At 30.6% G+C, this 20,538-nt stretch overlaps 1 protein-coding gene across 3 annotated transcripts in view; it reads right to left on the minus strand.

The window, feature by feature from the left end:
* The window catches only part of LOC131845534 (nuclear speckle splicing regulatory protein 1), an 80,682-nt gene that overhangs the window by 38,368 nt on the left and 21,776 nt on the right, over positions 1 to 20,538 (minus strand). For all 3 annotated transcript variants that reach the window (XM_059194613.1, XM_059194621.1, XM_059194606.1), the window contains one exon: positions 9,753 to 9,799. The gene's annotated coding sequence lies outside the window, so the exon portion shown is untranslated. The remainder of the gene's footprint in view (positions 1 to 9,752; positions 9,800 to 20,538) is intronic.

The raw sequence follows: 20,538 nt of genomic DNA on the forward strand, positions 1-20,538 counted from the left end.
CGGCAGCTTTTAATACTAACCTCTAAAGTAATACCGAAAAAAATATCTATTTTGTTAATTAGTTAGCCATTACATGTTAAAGTTACAAAAGGGTCGAATTGGTGGAACATAGCATAAGAAAATAAATATCTAGTACGTCAGTAATAAAAATCACATATGTTAATCTTCACAACAAAAATAAGGTAAGAACCCTCCATCAGATGCGAGTGCATTTTTCATATGCTTAAGGATAATCATATGAAAAATGCACTATCACGCAACAAGTTTCGTCCTTATGAATCGGTATTATTTAGTAACGATAGTTTTATTATTTAATTATTATATATATATTCAAAATATATTTTTTTGGGGTCCGCGTAATATGTTTTCTTTTATAGGGAAGAAGCAGGATATGTGGAAACATCCTTTTGAATTTTTAGTACTGAAATGATACTAGTCTGATTATTTATTTCTGTTTCTTATAGTATGTCACGTTTGCTGTAACGTGTGTGTCAAAGTTAGATTAAAACAATCAATATATTAATATGATTAAATGATACATAGGTATGAATATTATCTTTATTAAATTTTGTATACAATAATACTGAATTAAATGACTAAATGAGATAACAACAGCCTGCCGACCGTACAAGAAATAACAATTGTTCTGTATATCTCGTACATGCAAGAACGTAGCTATCATGCTATCAAATGGTCCAAGGTTCGGTTCTCGGCACGCACAAATAACTCCGTACATTCCTTACCGTGTAATAGTATAGTCATTAAGATATAATTTGTGGTGCTTGCGACTAAAATCATACGTTAGGCGACTCGGTAATTGTACCTGTCTTTGTAGGTATAGGTTAGAATAATTTCAAATCATTGGCGCCTATAATATAAAATACGAATACATTTTACACTTCAAATGTATACAAAAAACAATTACTTTAATTATTATTACTTTATTTTAAGTTCAAAGTAACAAAATTATGTGAAGACATATCCACTCTTTCTCGTTTCTTTAATTTTAAGCTTATTATTTGGTTATAACCAAATAAACCAAATAATAAGCTTAAAATGGATGAATTTGAAAACCGAAATAATGAAGACAAAACTAATTCACCACCAATCTTAATCTAGAAATAATGTAAAGGGAAGGATACTGCTATTGAGTTGGATACTTCTAGTGATTCTATTCACTTTATTCCCTTAAATTTATATACTTAATCAAAATACTGTACACGTAACTATTTTCATGCCTTTTATGGCTCACGTAATTGGACAAAAAGCGCATAATCACTAAACCTACCTTATCTAATTCAAGGTCTAATTGTGCACTTCCTGCGTATAAATCTAGCTCTAAACAAGTCTAGACCGGTCTGGAACTAGACATAGGTGAAGGAACGTATAGTTACTTACATATAGAAATACCATGCTTAATTCATAGTTTTTCCTATGTCATCACCATCATAGGACTTGAATTTATAGGCTCATTATCATTCTCCATTACTTGGCTAATGGAAAATTGAAATATTTGTATATATACAGCAACATAGACTAGTTATTGAACTAGAATTATAGACTTACTTTAATTCCGCCAACATTGGAATGTGATACTGGAAACATTTGAAGCAAAGGACTGACGATCAGTCGGTCTATTTTGGAAATTAATTCCGACTCAAATCATTTGGTTTTAATATTGGTTTTGGCAATTACACACTCAATTATTAAATAAAAATTTAATATTTCGTGGTCAATTAAAAATAATTGACAGTGTTGTTATTGATTTAGTCTTGAAATAATACTTCAGCAATGTATTGGATTGAAAATTGTGATTAGAATAAATATATAACTCTCCTTTGTTATATATTTATAATTTATAGTTCAGCAGATGAATAAAATACGTTTCATCAAAATGTTGGTTGCTATACTGATTGGTCAAGCGGTCGATTTACAGTTAAATCATTTGTGGACCAGACTTGGAAGAAAGTTTTATAGCTTAAGGCAAAAAATTCGTAGTAATTAATCTAAATGTAATGCATGTAAGATTTCACCGTAATGAACTAAGTAGGTACTTCTCAAGTTTTTTGACCTACGATTTTGTGTGAAACATGAAATCATAAACCCTATATATAACACTAAGGTACCTATTGCAATCGGGTTCACTATTGCAATCCTATTATTGATATTACTGATACTAGCTACATCTGCGATAGGGTCTGCATAAACGTTTATCTTCTATTTTACCAATTTATAGATTATTTTGAAATAAAAATTAACTGTCTATGATATAAAGCATTATCTTAAAGTCGAATTGGATTAAGGTCCTTTCGGTCATGAAAATGTTGTAGACGGATTGACATATTATCGTATTTATAACGCCCTGTTTTTCGCGACTTAGTCTACCTAAACTTTTATTCCCAATTTCATACCGTTCCAGAACATTTCTGAAATAAGATATACGCTATGTTCGCCTTCTTCAATACATTCTCTCATTCACTACGTTTTTATTAGGATACGCAAGACGACTTAAGGTGTTGTAAAAAGGTAACATGCAGACAGACACTGACATTATTTTATAATAATTAACAGTATGTATACGATACAAAATATGTTCAAAAACAATATATTTGACGGCCTCGGTTGTCTAGCGGTTTAGCACATCGCTTGTCTTCTGATGTCCGCTGATTCGATTCCTCGTACAGTGTAAACATTTGTATTCAAGAATGTGATTATTTGTATCGGTTTGGGTGTTTTCTTGTTTGTTAGTTAAGTATATTATGTAGTTACAAAAAAAAAGTATTTATAACAGTTGTCTTGCCCGCATAACACAACCTCTGCTTATCTTGGGGCTACATGACGCTATGTTATTTGTCCTGTGATATTATTATATAATACAAAATATATTTCAATATCGTAATAGTAAAAAATAAAAGTAAAATAAGAGAAAAACAGAATGGTAGGCAGACCGCAAAAAGCTATGGCGGAACAGATGCGGGCGCAAGCGGCCAATGTGTGAGCCGCTGTCATCGACCGAGCCCGTTACTCTGCGCCGAGGTGTTGACATAGACTAATCGCTGCAAATGGATTATGCCATAGACCGAACCACATAGTCAACTATTACATCTCATCTTTAATGTTTTTACGTAACTGGAACTGCACACAAGCTGATGACACCTGAGGAATAATGATAACCTAAATATACAAACAGCAGCATATATATCACGTCATCATATGACGCTGGTTTTACCTCCTCATACACCGTCATTCCTGAGGACTGTTATGTAATTTCATTCTGTAACCCTTCATATTAAAATAAAGCTTATAAGACAATATATGCGATAGAGAGGCTTACGCAAAGTAGAAATTTACTATATGTAGTCACAATAAAATATTAAGGAATACAAAATTCGAGTTTTTAAGTTATATGGACATCACGTCATCATATAATACTGTGTTGCACCACTCAAGTGGCATTCTGGAGTACTAATACTCTGTAATTTGCCATATTGACACTTCAAACGCAGCATACAGCATATTGCTAGACATCAGCAATTGGTGAGATAGATGTAGCCACGTACACTTTGTGCAAAGTGGACCTCGCTAGAAGTTTAATACTTAAAATTAGGTTATATTTGTATTACGAAATTAAAGTATATACAAGCTTCAACTATATTTATTTTAAATGGATTTTTAGATGTTGGTGAGAGACTGAGACTGACATCATCTGAGAAACATCTCGTCACATAATGTTGTTATAGTGTCACTAAAACGGTACTGAAACATTTGCGAATGACTTTCGACCTCAGAGGTCGTCGCTCCATTCAATATCAACTTGCTCTATATAAATAGAGCAAGTTGATGTTGAATGGAGCGACGACGAGTTAGTTATTTCTAAGGGAGTTTATTGTATTAGGTAATTTACTTTATTCGAATGGTTTTTAACAATAAAATAAAATGCTTTAAATTTATTCGACCCTTCGAATGCGAAATTGTATTTGTCCCATTAATATGCTTGTGTTGTTATGTTGATTTGTATTAAGATTATCTATATTTCCATTTTGTGAGTGTTTTTTGTGAGTGTCTATACACGGTTAGACGATACCGAGATTAAAATCTGAAACTGATCAACTTTTCTATAGAAGCGTTTTGGAATACCGCGCTATAACACTAAATTTATATTGATGAAACGTTTAAAAATTATTTTCAGATTGCTTCTTTATTGTTTGGTGAAAGTGATTTAGATTTATGAGCATTCTACCTGACTTTTATACTTTTGGATGTTTTAATGAACTGAAAGATATACAAATAATAGTCCTGGATTCAAAGGATCTTTTTTTATTTCACTGTACCAAAATTACGCAAAAATTACTAAACCTGCACAAGAAATTATGGAGCGGTTGAAGGAAAAACCTGACTGATACGTCTGTTGTTCTATGAAGGCACCAATAGGGGTTTGCACCTAAGCATAGGCAGACGCAATTTCGATCCCTGTTAGAATAGGACAGAGAATAGATAGTATGTTACACGTACAGAAGTTCTGTTACACTTACTATACAATTATTGGTTACCACTGGTTAACCACAACTATTTTACCACCCAACAAAGACATCGGTATCAATTTAAGATAATATTGATATATAATATTGATAATAATAATATGAACAACATGATTACTAACATATCATGATGATAGGTATAAGAAAAGTTAATATCACAGTCAGTTATTGTATTATATATTTACACTCTTTGAAGTCGGTGAATGTTTAGGATATCTTTATTAGTACTTTTGTTACAATTTAAGTATTTTCATTAGTTTTGTCATTTATGATAGATACAGAATATATGATGGTGATATTACGTAGATGGAGAAATGTCCGATTTAAAAAAATAATTTTGTTAATTAAGAACTTTTGGCAACGGAAGTAATGTACGTACATAACAATTATAAAATTTATATAATTAGGTTTTTATAAATAAGTAATATAAAAATAATATAAAATAAAGTTATGATTGGCTAAGTACTATTTGATACTCGCTTGTATTCTTTCGTTGCTTGGAGATATTTAATATATAAGCTATCTAATAATATTAAAGACGATGGTACCTACGTATATGTATAGCAATAAACGAGTTCAAATTAATAAAAAACATAATATACCCCGACATAAAAATTGGTAATATTCCTACAGTCCAACTAGAAAATGTATTGATGTCAAATGACAGAATGGATCTTCATAAATTATTTCTTATAAACATCTCGACTACTACATATATAATAGACATTTTAAAGTTATATCTAACATCCGTCTTTAGCGTCACAGTTTAAAAAATAAATGTCCATCTACATCTAATCTACTCTTTGGCCTACAATGTTCGTGGAACCAGTCATGATCAAAATACGTGAATCGATTTGAATACTTTTTTATGATCATTAACGCAACAGCATGCCGCCACTTGTCGAACGGTTTGGTCTTTCGACACGCCATGAGTTCACAACCAGTGATGCCAATTTGGAGGGTTTTTCCCCAAAGTGGGGGAGAAATTGAAGTTAAGGGTTGTGGTTGTTTTTGACCTGTGACAAAATCAATGTAGACCTAAAATGTCTCGAGAAAACAATCTTTCTATCTAAATCGAATGATAAATGTGCACAAGATGTCTTAAATAAACAAGTTATCAGTTACATATTACCGTCGAAGTACATATTTAAAAAAATGTATTTTAGAGAAAATTTAGAGAGTACCAGGTAGTTCATTCATTTGACTACACTGACGATCTATTCAGATATACCAGTTCTCATCATTCTAGATATAAACTTATATTGCTCATATTGCGTGGAATACATATAATTCTTTCTGCTCTTATTAGGTTTTGAATTTATATATTACATACAAATAAATTAAAAAAATCAAAGCTTTCGCGCGCAAATATTACCACGAGTATTACCATTCCACAAACTATCATCATAATTAGGAGCATAAATATTTATCAATAGAAATGATTAATTAATGTTATATTACTAGAATAATAATAAACATGTTGAAAATATTTAGAGTTATTTCATTCCATTAATTTAGATAGAGGTAAGTACATTAGGTAGTACTAGGCAAAGTTAGTTAAATAAGCTAGAGTCTAAATAATTTATATATAATGCGCCAGATGGTTGAAAGCTACTAGTTTCACTAAAATGACTAGCTAGTTTGTTTTTATATATTTTTATTTTTTCAACCTAGTAGGTAAATATTTATCATACATTTTTCGCATTCCGCGCTTATCTAGAAGATACAGCACTACTTCAAGTGTCTTCCAAATATCAGAAATATTGTCTCCATAAGTCAACTATTATATTATCTACTAGATGTTCCCGCGACTTTGTCCACATGGAATTTAATTTTATTTTTCTAAAATAAAAGTAGCCTAAGTTACTCCTTATTACATCAGCTACCTGCCAAAAAAAGTCCCGTCAAAATTGGTCCAGCCATTTCAGAGATTAGCCGGAACAACAATGACATTTTACAAAGAATACCTCGGTAAATCATATGAGTACCATAATGTTTGTACATATAACAATTATGTACTTAATTTTTTTCGACTAGTATATATTCATTATTCTTTAACTGACGTACATATATGAATGTAAAACCTTCACGTATTAATTATCATTATTTAAACATAACATGGGCGGATGATCCATCAATTAACTTTCAATAAATTTAGGAGTCAAATTAGAGAATGATTGAAAGGCGTAACCATTGTGACTTCAAGGCATCTTTTTCATTACGTCATCCAACATTGGAATTAGTTTTCATTCCAACATTTACAACTCTATACTATATTGCCCAAGGTTGAAAATTGCTAGAAAACACCTATATGTGATAAAATATCTCGTCAAATTACTTTCAGTAATTGATCATGTAACAAAATATATTTTAACTGAAGGATTTTTAATATCAATAATATATATATACACTCATCCGTATATACCAAAATATTATTAAACATAATGTAAAGCAAAATAAATTACAGCTAAATATGTTACTCCCTGAAAACCTTCCAGAAAGATTTTTTAAATTGTTTAAGTATTTTTACCCATTACAAATATATCTTTAAAAGATTACTGCTTCATAAGCTTCGTATTTCACATGAGGAATTACAAAATCTAATAATTATACGCATTTCACATATTCGTATGAGAAATTCTATAGGTATGTATTCTCGAGGTGCCTACGAGTTTGGCATGCGAATCTTGTTGCAATAATTTTGCAAACCAATTATAAAGTGGAACTCATTTAGCGGAAATCGGTGAATATTGCGTTATATTAGAATTTAAATTTACGGGGCAGGGCTTTAGTGTCACATTATCATATCATTATTTTACGACCTTTTCGATAGTGATCATGAATGAAATAATCATAAAAGAGTTGTTATAGAGTAAGCAGGTTCCATAGATTTCTAGACGGGTTTGCTAATTTGTTTGTTTATTATTTTTTAAATGAACAACAAATAATCCGGGACATATAAACAACGTTAATTAGTCCGAAATTAAGCAGAGTAGTTCTGCTACTATGTATGTTAGGCTGATAAACATCCAGGTCAATAACAATTGTTACAATCATGACTACTCTTTTCCGTCTATTATCCTACAATCCAATCCTCGATTTGATCTCCTGATCAACCATTAATAGGTGAGATAGTATGTAAAACCACTATAAGATCAAAAGTCGCAAAAGTTTCATATAAAATAATCATTGTGTACGACAATACTTCCTAGTATGCCCGTGATTACGTCCACGTAATTGGGATATTTTGATTTATCGAGAAAAAGAGTAACCCATATCTTCATTCTGAATGCTACAGGAATGCCAAATTTCATAACGGTTAGTAGAATCATTAACCTTTTCACATACCACAAATACTAACTTAGTTAATAATTTATTTTAAATAAAAATAAATGATTCAAAAATAACTTTTGTGGTAATAAAATCTGAAATCATAGCGTTGCATCTGTTTACTTTTCTAATAGTCATATTATTCTATAATAATATTATAAATCGGAAAAAAATTTAAAAAAGAGGAGAAAGATTATTTTTATACCTGTTTGTAATGGACACATTTAAAATATACTTGACCAAAATTAAAAATATTACGCTTATAGAAAACTATAAAAATTACATAGTAGTGAGTTAATTAGTAGTCAATGACATAGGCAGTATGTTATTTTATATTTCTATGCGGAAAGTGGTGAGAGGTAAGTGCAACTACTTATCTATGTTAATAATTGGTCACAATAAAAAAATCTAACGATAACAATGAATTAATTAGTAATAATTTAATACCTCCTAATCTACCTTATAATGTATTGATACCAATAAAATCTAGGTCGCGTAATACTTCTAAACTGTTTCCATACATTCATAATTTATTATTTATCAATGTTAATTTGTAGGTATCAAAATTAACCGTTATAATAATATGCCGGTTGAATAGTTTAATGGTTGAACCGTTAAGTTACTCTGTATGCAATACGAAACTTGCAGACTAAGCCCTTCTCTTATAGCTACCAAATTAATAAACTATTTTATAACTAACAATTATTATTTTAGGCATAATTATCGGTATTTTATACAGTACCTACAGGCTATTTATTACTGCAGTAAATTCTTTTGACTGAAAAAAGATCAAAATCCGTTTAAAATTTGTAAGGAAAAGGTGATACCTATATACATTTTCCCCACTTATGCACATCAATATAGTTTACCATATCCCAATCGTTCAGTTTGGTTAGCTATTTCAGTTGAAAATAAGTTAAAAATGCATACTAATATATTAAACGTATATCCGTCTTTCTGTCTATCTCTAACCTTTTCACGATACAGCCGAGCGGATCACAATGAAATATAATAAAATATAACCTAAAGATTGTAGAGTAGGCCTGATATGCAATTATTTTTTTAAAATAAAAAGCAGACAAATCCGCGCATAATAGTGATAAAACACAAAGAACAATTATTCAGTAATAAATAGTAATAGAAGAAATATATTTTAACAGTAGGCAGGCGTATTGAAGGCAAACTGCCTCTCTTTTCCGACTATAATGACATCAGAAGCCGCCTTGAAACAAATATTTGCAAAGTTTAGACCAAATATGCGTATATCCAAAAATGTGTGTCTTGTAATAGTTACATATTTGGTGATTGCAGATAACGTATCTGTACCTAATATAATGTAAACATTACTGTGTATTTTAAGTAATATAAATAGAAAACAAGAAATGACTAGTAGACGGCCTTGGTGGTCTGCCTGTTTTGCACACAATTTTACTTAGAATGGTCGCGGGTTCGATCCCTCGCACGATGCAAACATTTGTATTCATGAATATGATTGTTTGTATTGGTCGGTGTGTTTTATATGTATGTACGTAAGTACAAAAAAAAGGCATCTAAGTTATTCTATCAGTTGTCTAGCACCCACAACACAAGCTCTGGCTAGTTCAAGACTAGACGGCTATCATGCAATATAAACTATTTCTTTCCAATAGCTTCGATCGCATCAACTCGTAATATTTTAAATTAAATGAGACATATTCTTTAAGGCTGTCTATGTACGAGATAATTAAATCCTTTTGTTGTTTAACTGTTTGTAACGTACATTATTCCAGAGTGACAGGATTAATTACCAGGTCCAGGATCCATGTTAATCGGTCTATAAAAATACCAGATTCAAAACTATATAATATAAATTACATATAATAAAGAAGGACAAAACTCACTTACCAAGAACTTTTCAGTACAGTAGAGCCGCCTCCAGATCTTTTTAAACTCTGTAAAGAAAGATACACCATTTTGTCAATATATGAAAAGAAAACAAAGGTACATTTGCATAAACTACCGTGTGTGTTCATTAATTTGAAAACGACATATCCGCAAAATTACGACTTCTATTTCTTTTGAGAAATGTCCTTGTGGCCCGACATGAATTCCTCAGATACGCGGTCATAAGCAAATTTGCATTTTGTTTGCTGGGTTGTTTGACCTCGGGCTGTATCGAGTTGTGTGTAAAACCGAGAGAAATTGGTCGTATATATACAGCGCATCCATTTAAATATATTTACTAAGTTTCACTTGCAATATTTCCCTACACTGTTAGTAATGGGAAGCAGTGGGCCCATTCCAAGTTATGTACCTATAATGTCAGAAACAATTGTGATTAATTCCAGACGAATTCACCATGTGGGCCTAATTTTCCCGGATTCAATCGCGTCTTAAATTTTCCACTGATGGGAACCGTAAATACGGTTTGGGCAGGTAAATACCCTCACTCATTTCATTATCCATAACATAAGTTTCACTTGCTACTCGTGCAAATGGAATTTTGTATTTCGCCTTGTATACAACGTTTATCTCTATAAAACAGACGTACTCGAGTTCTTCAATGGATTGATGGTTTGTTTACCCCAAAAACAAAAAAGAAATTTGTTTATATATTTACAGTCACGATAACATAATTTACATTCATCTGAAATGGATAAACATTCAATTTATGCGTAATTTTAGCGAATATAATGTTTTACGTTATGTTTACTAAGCACTCACTTCAGTATAAAACTTCCATGCATGCATAAATTTAAACTGAGAATTCTAGAATTTACAATCGTATTGCGATTGGTATCGCCATCAATAAGTTTCTCGAATTCTATTTATATTATTCACTTAGTATTCACTACGAGAGAGTGCGACTCGAGTCGATTTCGCATGATTCAGACGTTAATTGGCCAGGCCTGCACTAATGTGCCAACTCCATATCTATCTGTAGATCTCTGTTCTATAGATCCTTAATTAGAGAATTTCTGTACTTAACTATGTATTCATATATATGTATTTATATACATCCATAGAGAGAACTGGTATATATTCCTAATAGATACATTTGACTAATATTATAAACGCGATAGTTTCTAAGTATGGATGGATGTACTCGTATGTTTGGTATGAATAGTTTTAGCGTGAAAGACACGCTAAAACTACTCAACGAATTTTGATAACAGTAATTTAGCTTATACATCAAATTCATTCAAATTTAACGCGGGTAAAACCGCGGGCATAGTTAGTTTAGTAAATAACTAAATTTAATTATTCGTTTGTTGAATATTTAATAATGAATTTACAAAACATGTTTCTTTAATTACAGAACGTTAAATATAAATGAAGCAACATAAAATTAGTTCCGCGTTCTATAGAATTAAATTTATATTAAACGCTTATTTCTACGCACACCTTCTATATACTATATAAATAGCAACTATAGGAGAAACTATGGCAAATAAGTAGTTATCAATGTATAAATAATAGAGTTATAATTAGTTTCCAAAGCTTGGGATATATTTTAGTTTTAGATATATTATACAACATTTTCTGTAAAAAACTAACGCAACTACTCATTTGTTTTTAGTATTACCATAAACCTACTTTCGTTGTCACTCTATTAATTGCAAATGTAATTATCAAAATCAATACAAATTTTGCGATTTTATGGCGTATACACACATGCATCATATCAGTCTAATTGAGAATCTCCAGATTTTGGAAGCGGAGTAATGTATCCCGTTCTCTAATGTTTAAGGAGCAATGGTTTTTCGTCAGGCAACAATGGTAAAAAACGAAGTAGTGTATGGAATGCAACCGGTCAGTCGACCGCCTCACCTTGAGTGGAGGGCGACCACTTACAAACCACCACACGGCAAGCATGGCACCAACCAAACAATGGATTCCTATCACGGACTGTGAACTATCTACGTATACAGATATACCGCATTCCCTGATAACATATATATATATGTATGTCAATCTTCATGACTGTCAATCCAGACATATGCCTAATATACAAATAAGGTGTCGGTCAGAATTGAACTCACAAACTTTTCGGTCTAAGTCAGGGTAATAAATCACTAAATCATGACGGTCTCTTATTAGTTTATTTAATAATAGTTACTTCATAATAGATTAGATATTACTTAGTTTATGTTTTCTTGTAAAAAAAAGTTGCTAATCATAATTATCGAGTCGAATAGTTCCAAACAGGACTTACCTATACAAGGTTATACATTTTTTTATGTACTATTATTTCTTTATATTATTTGCGAAATAATATTTTTTATTACCATAGATACTTATATAAGAAAATTACGTCAATTATTTGAATAAGGACAATTTTTTTTATTATAGTAACATTAAACATACATATTTGTAAGGACATACTCGTATGCGAAATCAATCTATTCAGATTATAGCAGGTAGACAGACACAGTTTCGCATGTATAATATTAGTTTGATGGCATTAATTCTAATATGATTTCGGAAGATAAAATATATCCTAATACTTATAGAAAATTCAACGGCAGGCTGTGGAGTTCACGCAAGTGATATTTCCAGGTTGCTATTCAATTTAATAAAATACGCAAAGTGCGGGACTTCAACAGTTTGTTAGTGGCAAGTTTCCAAGCACTAAATGTGAGTATAGACATTCCTATCTCAGCGACTATTATTTACCAACCTTGCTCGCTTTCGCCAAGGTGGAGAGGTCAAGCCTCAAGCAAATGTATGTAGACCTCATTTCACCGACCAATGCGTACTTTGTATTGACAGAGTTTGTTATTTTTTTTAAATCTAGCTCTATACCTCAACGTTGATTACATTAATTCGGGTAGAAAGTAATATAGAATAATCTAGATTATGATCTATCTATGTACAAAATTTCATACGGAGCTGTCTAGTAGTTTTTAGGTGTAAGCTTCATCTATTTACGCAAAGTTAGCGTCTATGATATTTTGAATATTAGGATTTGCCGCGAAGCATCTGAAATGACAGCAAAATTGTAAGAGATGTGATCGGGATGAACGGAGAGAGATTTCTAACATTAAATTCAATCACGTCTATATCTTAACAAAGATACATGAGAACTTTCCTTAATTCTATGTAGCTTCAATCGTAGTGAAATAATATAGAAGTATCTAAATGTATCGTGAAGATTCGAAATGAAGTTCTGAAAATCAGTCTTTTATTGATATTAATTTATTTAATAGCATCAGAGTTAGACCTTTTGAAGTCGAAGCTAAAAATTCCATATATAAGTACGTAGATACACAACAATTGAAAGATTTGTTTATTTAACAATCTTACAGTGAATACATGTCCTTAAATATTACAATGGTCATTAAAATTTGTAGTATATTTCTCAAATAAAAGCATACTCTACCTAGCAGTAAGCATAGTACCGTACCAAATTGATTATTACGTATACAAATTAGATAATAACATACTGGAATTATACATGCAAACAATATAAACTGAAATAAACGTATAAAAAGAGATAATAGATTTATCGAACAATACATTTATTTTAGAGGTTAATTTATTTTTAATGTTTATTTTCATTAAAAGAATTAGATTTGTTAACAATTTGCCTCAACCACATCATAAACTAAATAACATTGTTGTAAGTAGGTATTACTCGATATATTCACCAAAATATGCGTTGGACAAAAAAAACAAATCACGATATTGTAAATCGATATTGAGTCGATTGCGCAACCGCTTACATCGATTTTCCGGAAGAATCGTATCGTAATTCACTCGATACTAATACCGCAAGTCGGCCAAGTGCCTGACAAATCGGACAATGTTTTGGTTCTTTATAGGTCGCCAACCGAATTTCAGATTGATATACTTGAAATTGAAGATTAAAAATCGTTACATTACAAAAGATCAAATACTTTCAATTATTAAGAAGACAAACTCATATGATCAGAGTCAATCAAAAAGAGTTTGGATAAAATTCTCTGAAAGTCTATTCCTTGAATTCAAATTATCAATTATAATATTTTCATTAAGACAAGAAAATGAAAACAATATTGTGGTATGTTTTCATAAACAAAATATCGAAATAATGCTATTTGTATAAACTGATTAGGTTTAAACCAGTCATAAATACTACAAAACTGCACCATCTGGTATAGCATAGTATAAACCTTTTTTATCGACCACTTTATCAAGAGGTCAGATTATTCACGACCGCGCCTATATCAAACAGTCCATATTTGGAAAACATACGACAACTAACCTAGAAGCATCTTAAATATAAAAAGAAATCTTTAATCCAACAAATCTTCATACAATTTATATGAATTATATAATATTCGTACATGCTATGAGAAACCAAATAACCTGGCATCGAACTTAAATAATTGAGTAGAAGTATAATATTTTCTACAGAACCTATAAGGATTCCATTGAATACATTAAAATATACATACAGTACGGGTAAAAGAATCTTAACAAAGGCTACTTATACCTTCCAGGCGGTCTCCTGCTCCATTCAAACCAGGATCGATTTACGATTTCCTAAGCTAAGGTTCGAATTTCAATTGGAGCCTGCGGACAGAAGTCGTATCTGACAGGCAGGAATTGACCTTCAGCCGCTCTTTAAGTCCTACGTGTTTAGAGTGCCATATGCACTTGCCCCTATTTTCATACACTGAAGCTATAAATACCAGCTAAAACCAAAAGCATTAGATAAAATAAATATTTAAAATAATGATTATATATAATAAAAATTCCAGATATATAAAATTCCAGAATCCTGCACAAAACCGAACGCTAATCTGGGAAGAGCGAACCCAACACGAAGTCACATAAAAAGCCACAAAGAACGTATTAAAATACCAAAGGCACGAGGCACGCAATCGAGAATCGAAGCCGTAACATTAAGGTGCCGGACACACCTACCTGTTCCAAAAAAAGGTTACCCAAAAATACAAATAGTCAGAAAAGTGTTATGGCGCTATAATTTAGTTATATGTAAGGCACATTTTATTTTCTTATATATTATTTAATACAGTCGGGAATTATGAATGACTTATTTAGGTTTTTAAGCCATAAATTAATTTACAACCTATACAAAAAAAATCATCTATTTTTATATTGTCTTTTGTGTTTATCGTGTTTATTTTATTACCTTAGTTATTAAACAATAACATAAGTACATTATAACCATACTATAAATATATAACTAATTAACTCTGTTCCTCTATTAGTTGTCATATTTTTTTTAGATACTGCATTTTATATTCTTTGATCCTTCCTAAGGCTATATTATAGTAAGTCGCATCAATCGTGCTTCGTTCTCCTTTTTTTTAGAGATCCATATTTTCAGAGCAGAAACTGGTATATAAATATGTTTGAATTATTAATTTTCTACATAACTGTACCAAAACACTACAGGCTAAACGAGTTTGCACTACACGCTTGGATGGAATATTTTAGATAAGTACCAGATAATTTTTACAAGCCGGCAATATATTATATTATAAAAACATTCTAGAATAATTAAATGTATAAATCTACAGTCATTTAGGATTTACTCGTGTCATTAGTGCCAGTATCGAGATTAAGCACACATGCAAAGAAAACTGACCTTTTTTACACATAAATATAAGTGTTATTATGGAATCCAGTCGTTAAGTATAACATTAAGTTATCTTAACCACAAAGTAGTCGTTTCCTAAACAGAAACTGACCAATCCATGTATTATGATTATGAAATATATAATTACAGTATCTAGGCATTGGGTTAGTTAATTCAGTATTTTACATAAGAGATGCAACATTTATGTACGTAACTTGTACGTAATTTTTAATAATACTATTGTTTAGTTGGCGGTCTGTTCATACAACTAGCGACTCGACCGAATTTTGTTCGGGTACTATTATTTCAAGGGTCTATATTAGTTTTTTTGTAATTATATATAAATAAGCACTAGCGATTCGTTCCAGCCTCGCAAGGGTTAGATATTTCAATTAATTTGAACAAAAACTTAGCGAATTATATATTAAGGCCTTCCTTAGCAATCACTCTATTGATGAATAAAACCCGTATGCAATCAATAGTAGCTAGTTATTGAGTTTATTGCCAACACAAAAACATATATATTAACATAAAGAATTATAAATCAATTATTTGTTACCTATACGATGTTAAACTGTATGGTATACGCGTGAAAGTATTTACATATACATATTACATGCGGACAGACAAATCGATTGTTTTCACCGCATCGCGTGAATGTTAATAGTAAAAGTGAATCAAGTAGAGTGTGGCCACTGCATATTAACTGGATAAAACATAGAAGTTTCATAAAATAGTACTATATATATAAACTACTGGAATCTGAAATGAGAAGAGGATGATAACCCACAACGATGACATTATGACTGCTGTAACAAAAATTATTACCGTAGACAAAAAATACTAATTAGGTACACAGTGACGTCTATGATTCCCGTCTTTCGTTGCGATTTCAGAGTATTAATTAATTATGCATGTTATGTTTTGTAAATTAACAGTAAATAAATTATCTACTATTTAATACTAAACTAATGGAATATCTACATTCTGCATTCCACCTTTTACGATGGTAGGAAGGGTAATAGTTTCTTATTAATAATAACTAACAATCCGATTAAAGAAAACCCTTGATAAAAAACTAATATAGATCACCATGAGCGTAGATGCTTTCTATTTAAAAATAATTTCCGAGACTCTTCCATTATCATATATACAATAAAAGTAAATTAAATTGAGAACTTGTATTATTTTACAATATTAAAAAAATACAATAATAAATTAAATCAAAGTATACTTCAAAATTAAAAGTTTTCAGCTAAAGCCGAAGATAATATCCAAGTTTTATTGAAAATATCTAAGATAATTTCAGTGACATCAAGTAATAAATAACTTGGTAATTTCGTTAATAAAATGTTAGTACAATATAATCACATAGTTTGCATCGTTATCAGTTATATGCTTACGATAACGTAATGTAACTCCTAGAAATTAATAGGCATATTGCTCAATTAATGTGTAATAAATTATACAATACATAAACATACCTATTAATGTGTTACTCAATTTGCATACGTCAGTTCAATCTTTACAACTGATTAAATATTCTTCTAATGAATACATAACTTCATTGTTTAACACATTCACTTTTATACAAATAATCATATACATGTCTTCCTTGCGATTGTTTCTTACTACTTCCTACTATTAAATATCAATGTTTCTTTCTCTTGAGGAAAGTTAACGAGTACTTAATTATCTGTTTTGCCTTGGCACTAATCACTGTACAAATAAAATGTAAAGTTGAACAAATACAAAGGTTGACTTAATAGTAGGTACCTACGAAATATTTGAAACACGATTTCAGTTGTAATAAACACGGTTATGTGTTTATCTCAACTGAAATCGTTATGTGAATATAAGCTGGCACCTAGATTGTCCTATATATATTGTATATTGCAGTGTACTAGGGACAATCTGAGTGAATTTATTTTATTCATATTAGGATTATTAAGAACCTTAAATATAATTAATACTACTACTATTCATAATATTAACTATAACTATAGTTAATATTATGAACAAAAACTATTTTATGTTTTGTATGTAACGGGTCAGAAAACATTTAACGAATTTAAGATTATTTTACCAACTTTTTCTTTCACTAATAACGTGTAATTTGGCTGCTTAAAGTCACTTGGATATCTCTACAATAATTGTAACCATATTAATACGTAGAAGGGTGGAGGACCTAGGGGGTTTGCTAGGTTAATAATAGATATTTTACATCGAGAAGGTGTCCTGCAAATCTTTTAGGTACCCTAAGCTAAAGACACTTAAAACATAGCAATACTAATACAACTTATGTACGATAAGCTAAGGACATCTAAAACGGAGTATACTAAGGTATTTCTTGATCAATAAAAATCATTTTTACATTGATTGACGTTCAACTGACAGAATGTAATCCGCCCACAACGGTGCGTGATTAGTGTTGCTAGTGATCAATGAACTTATTTCACAAGGTCTGCCGAGCAGTGGTTAACATGATTTGATAAGGGTCAACAATGAACGGCAACATTCCTGACCATGGTGGTCATATTGTGCAATGACTGATCTGTTATTTACAACCTTAGTTACCCAGTGATAGGCATGTTGCTTGCGTAAATGGGTTGGTTTGATTCTCGGTCAAGCAAAATTTAAACGAAACTATGCTTTGATAAAGCATATTTTAGTTGCATTTATTAGTGTTTGAAAATACAATAGGGAATAACTATGCTTTAAACAAAACATCCAGAAGTTCCTTGGTTTTGGTTGTCTAGTCCAGTCTTACAAATGAGCTTTCCGAGACATTCCAGTAGGTAATCACAAAACGTAAATAAATAAATATTGCATCTATTATTGTAATTTATAATTACAATTTCAAATTGTATTGAATTTTATTCATAATTTTTTCTGCGTAATGTTTTACCTGATTTTCATAAAACGATATGAGAGATATGGTAGCCGTTAATCTTAAGAAATATTTGCAGTTAAAATATTACGTACAATCAGCTGAATAGAAGGTACCATTAATAATACACGATCAAACAGCCATTGCCTATTCCAGGAGATGGTTATCCAAAGTATAATACATAGGTTTCTAAGTTTTATGTCAACTTAAAACTTCCATATAAACTATTAATAAATGTTACTCTAACACTATTCTTGTACTTTGTCATGCTGTATCAATAATATATTTTATCACTAAGTTTTATATTCTTATTAATTTCGGTTCGGCGATGGCGACTTAGAACTTTTCTAAGATATTAATATAGGTAGTATCTGTACATAATATATAATACAAAATATAGGCGACATCATAATATCAAGTTTTTATAGAACTAGTTAATCACAAACCAGTCCCAATTCAACGGATAATAAAAATAGTTTAGTGCCGTGCGCATCATTTAAGATTCACCTGTGTCTAACATAGTTTAATTGTCGTGTTGTTATGCTCTCGATAAGATTAAGCCTAACTTCGTCATGGTATTATAAAAAATGTGGTTACAGATTAACAACTAGGCACAAAACAGGGACGATCTTTGGCAAACATGTCGTATGGATATCGCCAATGCCAAAAGCATGAAGTTGCATGAAGAACTCGGTACCGTGAGTTCAAAAAGGTGAGATCAAGAAGATTAGAATGTTTCTATTGAATTCATTCAATAGGAATAAGATTTTTTATTTAAGTAATGTATGGACAGGTATTTAAAACAGAAAACAGCTTAATAGCGCGTTTTAAAATTTAAAACAACACCACCTAGTGTTAATAAAATAAATTAAAATTACCTATAAATACCCAAAATAGTGAAGTCGTTTACATAAACAACATTCTGTTGACCTGCTTTGCTCCGTACAATTAATTTATACCCTAAATTGAAAATAATGTATTGTTTTACATTGTGTTTTCAGCTCTTGAATTTATCTATACTAATTTATAATATTGAAAATGTGTATGTCTGTTGGCTCTTCACTACTGACCGGTTGAATGGACCTTAATGTATTTTGACATGCAGATAAATATATAATACGGACATAAGTTATCTTTTAACTCAAAAAGTCAAACAAAGTCGCAGTTAACAGCTAGTATTAAGTATACTGAGGAAATAATTTAACAGAATGTAAATAAATAATATCTAACAGAAAGTTTCTGTTAAAAAATTTGTAAATGTAACCAATAAAGTTAAGAAGTTAAACAAATGTTTTTACCATATCATGAGTTGCATACTCACATTCCGTTGTTAAAATATGTAATATTTATAATCGATGGAAGTATACGTGTACATTTCCTTCGTCTTGTTAGACTAACATGGAGTATAAAAAAAAAATATTTCGCAGCATAAGAAAAGAATTTTTATAGACAAAACACACCTGTAATTGCTACACTTACAGATTAATAAAATCGTATATTAACACAATTTATGGACATAAACGATAATTAATTAACAAGTAAAATTTACTCTACAGTAGGTAATTAACTTTCTTCACACGCGATCTTGTTACATTTTCAACGCAGGAATGAAAATGATAGTTCAAATTACTGAACTGATTGTAGATTCCATAAGAGTGATAGTTCCTACTTTATTCTTTGGCTATTTCTGGTTATAATTTAGAATAAGATTATTTGCCTAAAATATTTTTGTTATGTTGAAAATGTTATAAAAATGTATTTAAGAGAGATAAATACATGAAAAATAACATAGTTGTTATCAATAATAAATGAATCATCAGAAACTTTCACTGAATACCTACCGGACTAGCATTCATGACAAGTGTGATACAGTGTCGTGATGCGTGGATAGTAAGAAGCTTATGGGATATTTAATATTTTTTTACATTATACTAACTGTTATTCCCGACATTGTCTGCTTTTTTTGAGATAATAGACCTTTGAATGTATTGTGATATAATCTATCTTCTGTAGTCAAATTTCATTAGGATCCGTTCAGCCATTTAGTCGTAAACAGACAAATACAGTTTCACAGTTATAATAATAGTCCTCTATATTATACTTCTATATCAATATAACTAATATTAGTATAGAAGTATGGAGGAAGAAATAAACTTTACTTATCTTAACATGCCACGTTTATTTACGGAAATGTTTTATACATAAAATAT

This window comes from Achroia grisella, unplaced genomic scaffold, assembly GCF_030625045.1.
Source record: "Achroia grisella isolate CSIRO2021 unplaced genomic scaffold, CSIRO_AGI_Agris_v1 utg109, whole genome shotgun sequence".
NCBI lineage: Eukaryota > Metazoa > Arthropoda > Insecta > Lepidoptera > Pyralidae > Achroia > Achroia grisella.